This window comes from Chelonia mydas, chromosome 5 (assembly GCF_015237465.2).
Source record: "Chelonia mydas isolate rCheMyd1 chromosome 5, rCheMyd1.pri.v2, whole genome shotgun sequence".
Taxonomy (NCBI): Eukaryota; Metazoa; Chordata; order Testudines; family Cheloniidae; genus Chelonia; species Chelonia mydas.
The window spans coordinates 66246046-66255954 of NC_051245.2; the positions used below are offsets into that span (position 1 = coordinate 66246046).

The following is a 9909-nucleotide window of genomic DNA, read 5'->3' on the forward strand; positions in this document are numbered from 1 at the left end:
TCTTTTTCTTTTAATCTTCATCACCCGCACAAAGATAGCTTTCACTACAACATACAGCTGCAGTCCCACCAGGCTGGAATTCTTATTACTTGAATATTGTAGTTGTGGGCTTTGGGTTTTTTTACATCCATAAAAATAATTGTACACTGAGAAGAACATTATGGAATAATAAGAATAATTTAAGAGAGATGCAGAATTTCTAATAGGCACAAGCAGATTCATTTATTGTTACATATCCTCTGTCTCAGCCAGAAGCTTCATTGGGAGCAAGAAACACTATTTTGCATACTTGATTAAAAAGAGTAAATCTAATTATAAGGATTCATTACACCATTTAAATACCTTTTAGCTCTCAGAGTGCTTAAACATTCAACCACAAGAAGCTTTCAGAAGGAGTGATGATGGCTGAATACTAAAGAATTTCAGGCCATATGAAGGAATGGATAGTGTCACACTAATGACCCGGAAGAAAAATAGAATCCACCTGAAGTTCACGATATTGGAAATCTGAACCAAACCATCAGTTAAGGGCTCTCTCCATGATTTTGCTTAAAACCTGGGAAAGATTAAATTGGCAGCTTTTTTGCATGGAATTTAGTGCATGGCTCTATGCACATGGCTTTTGATTTTTAAACATTCACATTGTAGCACAGTCATGTGGTCAGAGATAGCAGACATTGTTGATGCAACTGAGAACCAGTGTGTGAAAGCAGCCAGTCTATCAATTAATGTGTAGGCTTCAACCTGCTTAGCATTCAGAAAACAAAGTGGCAGATGCTGAATCTCCATCTGATTTTGGAGAGGTTGAGGAGGTCTCTCTTCTCTCTCCCCCCAGTCTTTTATTTAAAAAAAAAAAAACACATTAAGGTGATTGACAAAATGCTGTGATCACCCTTGTCCCTCCCACACCGTGAGATCAGCAGCGACCATAACACCAACTGGCCAATTACTGACTGATTTTAAAGGTTGGCAAATTGATGCATTACCCAAAGATGCAAAGATGGGCCTGCCAACTGACAGGCACTTAGCCCTATAAATAACAGGGCAGCAACTCAAGGGCCCATTTTGCTGTCTCACTTACTCTAGCTAATAATTTTTACACACTAATCCATGTGTTGGAGCAAAGGGATTGTGGGGGAAAATAAGAGAATTTGTTATTAAGATTAAGTTTGTTAGTTGAAGCAGCTGTGTATGCACTGGTACGGTCACTAGCACCAAATTTTTATGTTTTCTTTCTTTGCAGTGACATTGGTTTTGTTATTGCTATGTACTTCCTTCGTCATTGCTTGGCAGTGACGTTTTAATGGTTTTACCCCTGACTGTATTCAGATTCTCAATTCTGTGTTCCTTTTTGCAATTGAGAACAGATCTTACTGAGAACTGAGTTTATATATATAGCCTTTTGGTGTACGGGAAGGTGATTAATCTCCAGTCTGAGTCTGTGGGAGATTGTGACGTCAAAGATTTCTCTGACATGCCATGAGATTCTTTAATGGTAACTAACTCTCTTCGCTGACTCGGAGCCAAATCTTTATTTGGGCCTTATTGAGGGAAAATTCTACTAATGTCAATAGGAATTTTGCCTGAACAAGGCCTAAGTAAGATTCAGAATCTGTCTCATTGTGGTCCCAATCAGATTGCCTATCCAGGTCTGGGTAGGCAATGAAGTCTTGAGGTCTTTGGAGTCTACCCAGTTTGGTTTGACTGAACCCAAAAGGTGGCCTGAAATCTGGCCTAGAATGCAGACATGCATGTTCATTCTGGTTTCTGTTATGTCTTTGTTCAGAAATGTGCTACCAAAGCACAATTTTAAATTTTTTTGTCCTTGACAGCCAAGTTCACCGAAGAGCTGAACAGTGTGCTTTTAGGAAATATTAAATGTGTAAATGGAGAAAAATATGCCAAAAATAGATGCTATTGACTCTGGAAAACCCATTCTAAATTAACGATACTAGAAGCAGCAATTAACTTCCATTATTGCAGGTAGAATCCTGTCAGCTACCTCAAGGGAACCAATAGCATCTCAATAACTGAGTCAGTCAAGGGGCGGTTACTGGTTGTGACATGCAGGCAAAGACACAGCATTTAGATGCCCAAGAGCTACCATATTTGGACCTACTTTCCCAGAAATCTTTGGTCTTCCTATATCCAGCAGTCAATGTTCCCTGCTAATCCCACACCTCTGACTTGCAGAGGAAATAGGCAGCCAAACTTAATGAGAACAGAACCCAGGGGTTATACCAAGAAAGTCATTTATGTATAAAAAGAGACTTCATCCTAGATTGGTGTGTCTCTCTCACACACAGAGTACATTTATTCATGAAGAACAGACAGATTTGTAACAGCTTTAGCATCCCAAAACAAGTTATGTGGCACTTTAGCTGGTAACCTTCGCTGGAACTTTAATCCCATGCATCCTTTTAAATTAACATTTGTACTCTGACTAGAAAGAGTGTAATAAACAAAATAATTGATATATACTGCTGAGAAATAGCTATAAAATGTTGACCTCAGACCAGTTACTATTTAATATTTTATGATTGTGTAATGAATACTGTATCTGTTTATAAATATATGCATATATTACATATAAGTACAGACGCTGATAGTAAGCGGACATAAATATAAAATTGCAACATCTGTTCCCTCATCCAACATTTTGAACAGCCCTAAGTAGTTCTCCATCTCCTTTTTATTTATTTATTTAGCTTTCAACTAATATCTTCTGCTGACTTTAATGGAAAGAAATAAGAGCAGAAAACTGAAAGCAGATTCTTTTCTGTATATCTACTTACCAGCTGTTTATGCATTAGACCTTCCATACAACATGTTTATTTTTATCGTTCTGTTTGAATTGCTTTTCTTTTACATAAGACTATTATACCATACTTCAAAGCATTTTCCCACAAATTATTATTCTTTTTTCCTTTTCCCCTCTTTACCGGGGCTGCTTCATAGATTTAAAGGAATTGGGTTTCCAACAAGACACATGATTAATATTTGAGATTTAATGTCCTCCTGTCATTTAGGAAAAATACATTAAAAGTAGAAGGGAACTGTAATAGAAAAGGAAACTCCAAGAAAAACAATATTAACTGTGACTTGAACAGGGAATCTTTTTTGGTGTTATACAAATCAAAATCAGATTCAATCTCTCAAGCACAGGGAACTCAAAACGCTGTTAGAATGTGGTCTACAAAAAGGAGAGGGAAACTAGAACAAAGAAATTTAGAAAGCCTGGAAAAGTTAGCCAGATTCATATGCTGAAGTGTTGGGAATGCAGTATGGCTACAATATTTTCTCTAGTACTGTGTCTCTGTACTCAAGTACTCATGGTGAGGAAGAGGGTAATGCATTGTACTGAAGAGAACAGTTATGATAAATTAAATGTGGGGGTCGGAATGAAGATAATAATGGGTTAGGAGTATTACATTAGAAACTATAATTAAATGCTGATCTTTTATCTGAACAAGGAGAAGTGAAAACTTTGAACAGACTCCACAGAATAGTTCCAATGGGGGGGAGGGGAGAGGGAATACAGATGGAACAACTCCAGAAGACGTAAAGCTGTCCAGATGGGATGACTGCCAAAGTAGGCCATTTTGGAGCCTTAACCCTTTCACCCACAGCATTCAGAGCCTCTCGTGTTTCTTCAACAACCATATTGTATAAATAGTAATGTTAGTCATAAAGCTAATCCCCTCTTCTAAACTGGCAGGGATCAAATATAACTGACATACATAACCACTTTACACCAGAAGAAAAGCTTCCCAGAAGTCTCTCATTTGTGCATTTAAGGTAATGCAAATTACTCTTCAGTAACTTAGTTAACCTTATAGTAAATCTTTGTGTGGATTCTGTCCATATGCATGGCTCAGCTAGTGAATAACCTGCTCTAATCACAAATCCACAATACCATCCTTGTAATTTTGACACCACCACAGCAGGTTCTGCTAGATCATTCAGTGGCAGGATATGCTCTGTGCACAGACTCCCATCATTCAAGTATACCATTTTTACTTCAAGAATTACTGACTATGAACCCTGGAAGTATCACAAAGTATTCTTAGAATGAAGTAGAAAAAGAAAAGTGATCATAACTAAATCAGGTTTCAGAGTAACAGCCGTATTAGTCTGTATTCGCAAAAAGAAAAGGAGTACTTATGGCACCTTAGAGACTAACCAATTTATTTGAGCATAAGCTTTCATGAGCTACAGCTCACTTATTGGATGCATACTGTGGAAAGTGTAGAAGATCTTTTTATACACACAAAGCATGAAAAAATACCTCCCCTCACCCCACTCTCCTGCTGGTAATAGCTTATCTAAAGTGATCACTCTCCTTACAATGTGTATGATAATCAAGGTGGGCAATTTCCAGCACAAATCCAGGGTTTAACAAGAATGTCTGGGGGGAGGGGTAGGAAAAAACAAGGAGAAATAGGTTACCTTGCATAATGACTTAGCCACTCCCAGCCTCTATTCAAGCTTAAGATAATTGTACCCAATTTGCAAATGAATTCCAATTCAGCAGTCTCTCGCTGGAGTCTGGTTTTGAAGTTTTTCTGTTGTAATATCGCAACTTTCATGTCTGTAATCGTGTGACCAGAGAGATTGAAGTGTTCTCCGCCTGGTTTATGAATGTTATAATTCTTCACATCTGATTTGTGTCCATTTATTCTTTTACGTAGAGACTGTCCAGTTTGACCAATGTACATGGCAGAGGGGCATTGCTGGCACATGATGGCATATATCACATTGGTGGATGTGCAGGTGAACGAGCCTCTGATAGTGTGGCTGATGTTATTAGGCCCTGTGATGGTGTCCCCTGAATAGATATGTGGGCACAGTTGGCAACGGGCTTTGTTGCAAGGATAGGTTCCTGGGTCAGTGGTTCTGTTGTATGGTATGTGGTTGCTGGTGAGTATTTGCTTCAGGTTGGGGGGCTGTCTGTAGGCAAGGACTGGCCTGTCTCCCAAGATTTGTGAGAGTGTTGGGTCATCCTTCAGGATAGGTTGTAGATCCTTAATAATGCATTGGAGGGGTTTTAGTTGGGGGCTGAAGGTGACGGCTAGTGGCGTTCTGTTATTTTCTTTGTTAGGCCTATCCTGTAGTAGGTGACTTCTGGGAACTCTTCTGGCTCTATCAATCTGTTTCTTCACTTCCGCAGGTGGGTATTGTAGTTGTAAGAATGCTTGATAGAGATCTTGTAGGTGTTTGTCTCTGTCTGAGGGGTTGGAGCAAATGCGGTTGTATCGCAGAGCTTGGCTGTAGACAATGGATCGTGTGGTGTGGTCAGGGTGAAAGCTGGAGGCATGTAGGTAGGAATAGCGGTCAGTAGGTTTCCGGGATAGGGTGGTGTTTATGTGACCATCGTTTATTAGCACTGTAGTGTCCAGGAAGTGGATCTCTTGTGTGGACTGGACCAGGCTGAGGTTGATGGTGGGATGGAAATTGTTGAAATCATGGTGGAATTCCTCAAGGGCTTCTTTTCCATGGGTCCAGATCATGAAGATGTCATCAATATAGCGCAAGTAGAGTAGGGGCGTTAGGGGACGAGAGCTGAGGAAGCGTTGTTCTAAGTCAGCCATAAAAATGTTGGCATACTGTGGGGCCATGCGGGTACCCATAGCAGTGCCGCTGATTTGAAGGTATACATTGTCCCCAAATGTAAAATAGTTATGGGTAAGGACAAAGTCACAAAGTTCAGCCACCAGCTTAGCCGTGACATTATCGGGGATAGTGTTCTTGACGGCTTGTAGTCCATCTTTGTGTGGAATGTTGGTGTAGAGGGCTTCTGCATCCATAGTGGCCAGAATGGTGTTATCAGGAAGATCACTGATGGATTGTAGTTTCCTCAGGAAGTCAGTGGTGTCTCGAAGATAGCTGGGAGTGCTGGAAGCATAGGGCCTGAGGAGGGAGTCTACATAGCCAGACAATCCTGCTGTCAGGGTGCCAATGCCTGAGATGATGGGGCGCCCAGGATTTCCAGGTTTATGGATCTTGGGTAGTAGATAGAATATCCCAGGTTGGGGTTCCAAGGGTGTGTCTGTGCAGATTTGATCTTGTGCTTTTTCAGGGAGTTTCTTGAGCAAATGCTGTAGTTTCTTTTGGTAACTCTCAGTGGGATCAGAGGGTAATGGCTTGTAGAAAGTGGTGTTGGAGAGCTGCCGAGCAGTCTCTTGTTTTTTCCTACCCTCCTCCCCCCCAAGACGTTCTTGTTAAACCCTGGATTTGTGCTGGAAATGGCCCACCTTGATTATCATACACATTGTAAGGAGAGTGATCACTTTAGATAAGCTATTACCAGCAGGAGAGTGGGATGGGGGGAGGTATTTTTTCATGCTTTGTGTGTATAAAAAGATCTTCTACACTTTCCACAGTATGCATCCGATGAAGTGAGCTGTAGCTCACGAAAGCTTATGCTCAGATAAATTGGTTAGTCTCTAAGGTGCCACAAGTACTCCTTTTCTTATAACTAAACCATAAAGTGAGTTTAAAAGTAAGGGCCCAACCCTGCAGCCCTAAATCATTTGTCAGAATCGAAGGGGAGTTTTGACTCTACAAAGGCTCCAGGAAATGCCTCTAAATATTCAGCTTTACTCATCCAATATGGGAGATGTAGCCTCCATGAGCCTAATGGAAGCGCATCAGATTAGCTTTTAAGGATTGAGAAAAAACAGTAACATTCTGTGTTAGGGGGCAGGGAAATAAAACATAAGGTCAGTAAAGGAGGAGTCAGTCACAACAGAAAACTAAATATGCTCAAAATTAAATAAGCAGAACTAAAAGTGAAAAATGTGAATAAATACACACAAAAATTACTGCATCAGCATACCAGTTTGGATTAGAGTTAAAATGGATTTAGCGTATTTACCATTGCATCATCTGATCCAAGATATTTCTTTGCAGTACAGGTCAATACCATATGATCATGACAAATATTCTATTAGATTTTGGTTCTTATACCATGCCGAGCAGATGAGAGCTTTTTGACAGACTGAGCAACTAACATAGTAGTAAACAGGTCATAGTAGTAAACAGGGGTTAGAGATTAGAACATAGGAGAATGGTCATCCAATCTATTTCCACCAATCAGCCCTGGGAGAACTACGGATGAAAGCCTACAGTACCAGGTGACTATAAAGCAGAGTGATTCATTCCCCTTGTAGAATGTGTGTAACATCTTCTTCTAATCTTCCTGGCACAGCAAGAACCATTTTGTTCACCCAGGGTGACTGACCCACCACAGTTATACTCACAACTACACTGACAGAGGCCCAGATCCTTAATGAACTGGAGTACTTCGGGCACTAAAAAAGGTGGTTTTAAAAGGCTGTGAAGGGTTTAAAATAGTAAATGAGCATCATACTGGTCTAAGCCACATAACGAGTCATAATGAATCACTTGGAGAAGGCTGCAACTAAACTTCAAAGATAAAATACAGTCACTAGTGTTTTGGAAACTTTGGGTGGAGGTAACTATAAAAGGATAGTATCAGAGGGGTAGCCATGTTAGTCTGGATCTGTAAAAGCGGCAGAGAGTCCTGTGGCACCTTATAGACTAACAGACGTATTGGAGCATAAGCTTTCGTGGGTGAATACTCACTTCGTCGGATATCCAACAAAGTGGGTATTCACCCATGAAAGCTTATGCTCCAATACGTCTGTTAGTCTACAAAGTGCCACAGGACTCTTTGCCGCTATAAAAGGATAAATATCAACTGTTTTATATAAGAAACTCATTAGAAGTCTCACCATGAGACCACACTCACTATCTCACAATTCAAATCTACAGGCTCTTCCTATAGCAAATGGGGGCTTTTCTACCACCTTACTGTTTTTCCATGCCCACCTTATTTTAACTTCAAAGGTAAAGGTAGTATGGCATTAGGCAAGAGATTGTCTCTCTCTGCAATTCTCACCTTTTCCTGCCCTATTCACCTCATTCTCCGAGGTCTCTCAGCAGCTTTCGGAAACTCTCTGTTTCTCCAGAAACCTGCAGCAGGTATTTCCACAAGGAGTTTATTGAAGTACAGGTTTCAGAGTAACAGCCGTGTTAGTCTGTATTCGCAAAAAGAAAAGGAGTACTTGTGGCACCTTAGAGACTAACCAATTTATTTGAGCATGAGCTTTTGTGAGCTACAGCTCACTTCATCGGATGCATACTGTGGAAATTGCAGAATACATTATTATATACACAGAGACCATGAGACAATACCTCCTCCCACCCCACTCTCCTGCTGGTAATAGCTTATCTAAAGTGATCATCAAGATGGGCCATTTCCAGCACAAATCCAGGTTTTCTCACCCTCCGCCCCCCCACAGACAAACTCACTCTCTTGCTGGTAATAGCCCATCCAAAGTGAGCACTCTCTTCACAATGTGTATGATAATCAAGGTGGGCCATTTCCTGCAGGAATCCAGGTTCTCTCACCCCCTCACCCCCCTCCAAAAACCACACACACAAACTCTCCTTACAACGTGCATGAAAATCAAGGTGGGCCATTTCCAGCACAAATACAGGTTTTCTCACCCCCCCACCCCCATACACACACAAACTCACTCTCCTGCTGGTAATAGCCTATCCAAAGTGACCACTCTCCTTACAACGTGCATGAAAATCAAGGTGGGCCATTTCCAGCACAAATACAGGTTTTCTCACCCCCCCACCCCCATACACACACAAACTCACTCTCCTGCTGGTAATAGCCTATCCAAAGTGACCACTCTCCTTACAACGTGCATGAAAATCAGGTGGGCCATTTCCAGCACAAATCCAGGTTTTTTAACCCCCCCCACCCCCCGGGGGCCGGCCACACACACACACAAACTCACTCTCCTGCTGGCAATAGCTCATCCAAACTGACCACTCTCCCCACAATGTGCATGACAATCAAGGTGGGCCACTTCCAGCATAAATCCAAGTTTAACCAGAAGGCCGGGGGGGGGGGGAAGGGGGTAGGAAAAAACAAGGGGAAATAGGCTACCTTGCATAATGACTTAGCCACTCCCAGTCTCTATTTAAGCCTAAATTAATAGTATCCAATTTGCAAATGAATTCCAATTCAGCAGTTTCTCGCTGGACTCTGGATTTGAAGTTTTTTTGTTGTAAGATAGCGACCTTCATGTCTCTGATTGCGTGACCAGAGAGATTGAAGTGTTCTCCGACTGGCTTATGAATGTTATAATTCTTGACATCTGATTTGTGTCCATTTATTCTTTTACGTAGAGACTGTCCAGTTTGACCAATGTACATGGCAGAGGGGCATTGCTGGCACATGATGGCATATATCACATTGGTGGATGTGCAGGTGAACGAGCCTCTGATAGTGTGGCTGATGTTGTTAGGCCCTGTTATGGTGTCCCCTGAATAGATATGTGGGCACAGTTGGCAACGGGCTTTGTTGCAAGGATAGGTTCCTGGGTTAGTGGTTCTGTTGTGTGGTATGTGGTTGTTGGTGAGTATTCGCTTCAGGTTGGGGGGCTGTCTGTAGGCAATCACATTACTGACCTTCTCTGGAGTCTGTCTCTCCCACCACTCTTGATCAATGCTCACTGCACTCCAATGTCTGCTATTCTGTGATCCTTCCAGCAGCAGTCAAAACACTAGGGGCCTGAGTCTCTTCTCAGTCACATGTGTATAAATTGTAAGTAATTGAACTGAAGTCAATGAAGTTACTGTAATGCCCAGGAGTCAGGCAGGTCACAGGGCAGACAGTGGGCAGAGTTCACACAAAGGGTCCAATCACCAGGAGATCCAGTCCCAGGGGAAGGTACAATAAGGCAGCTGGTGGGGTCAGGTAGGGCAGCAAGGCCAATTTGCCAGGAGGAGGGATACAAGGCAGAGTCAGGTTGCTGCAATGACATGTTGCCCTAACAAAACTAGACTGGAAGCAGGAAGTTTATA

The 9909-nt window shown here is 41.7% G+C and overlaps 1 long non-coding RNA gene across 1 annotated transcript in view; it reads right to left on the bottom strand.

Annotated features, from left to right (window-relative positions):
• LOC122465989 overlaps positions 1–9696 on the bottom strand; it is a 47524-nt gene extending 37828 nt beyond the window's left edge. Inside the window, exon 1 of the long non-coding RNA XR_006291166.1 lies at positions 9514–9696. This is a non-coding gene — a long non-coding RNA (uncharacterized LOC122465989). The remainder of the gene's footprint in view (positions 1–9513) is intronic.
• Between the last annotated feature and the right edge of the window lie 213 nt (positions 9697–9909).